The sequence below is a fragment of the Otolemur garnettii genome, unplaced genomic scaffold (assembly GCF_000181295.1).
Source record: "Otolemur garnettii isolate 467f Iridium unplaced genomic scaffold, OtoGar3 scaffold00358, whole genome shotgun sequence".
Lineage (NCBI taxonomy): Eukaryota > Metazoa > Chordata > Mammalia > Primates > Galagidae > Otolemur > Otolemur garnettii.
The window spans coordinates 1-659 of NW_003852753.1; the positions used below are offsets into that span (position 1 = coordinate 1).

Consider the following 659-nt stretch of genomic DNA (forward strand, 5'->3'; position numbering starts at 1 on the left):
TCTACATGTTTGTTTTTATATAAGTACCATACTACATTAATTAAAATAAATTTACCTTTGTAATGTAGTTTAGGGTAATGAGATACTTTCAATTTTCTTCTTTCTGCTCAAGGTTGTTTTGAACTATTTGGGATCTTTTGTGGTTCTACAGAAAGTTTAGGATTTTTTTTTTATTTCTGTGAAAAATGTCATTAGAATTTTGATAGGGATTGCATTCTGTCTGTAGTTCACTTTAAGTCAGGCCCCCTCCCCCCTCTTCTCTCTGCCCCACCCCCACCCCCAGAATCCCTTTGTGATGAGGAGGCCACAGGTCTGTGATGCAGCTCTGCAATGTAGGCCTGAGGCCTCCTTGATAGGCCCAAAGAAAATGTCTAGGGCTTAGTTGTCTTAGGGCAACAGTGTGATTCAGAAGATGGAGAATGATTTCTTTTCTCTGAAAAGCATTAGTGCCACATGGCTGAACCCCTGCTCCACTTCCTGGATGACTGACATCACCCTGGGCTTTGTGTGTGGACTGGGGCTTTTCCTTGTGTTACTCCCCTGCCTTGGGAGAGATCCTTCCTCAGCACAGACTGGGCAAAAAAGATACATCAGGAAGGTGAGGAGTCCTCAGCCTAGGCCCAAGAGAGAATAATTCTCTTTTCTTGCTACTCTTTCGT

At 42.9% G+C, this 659-nt stretch overlaps 1 pseudogene; it reads left to right on the top strand.

The window, feature by feature from the left end:
• Nucleotides 1-399: 399 nt before the first annotated feature.
• The window catches only part of LOC111722773, a 2,887-nt pseudogene continuing 2,627 nt past the window's right edge, over nt 400-659 (top strand).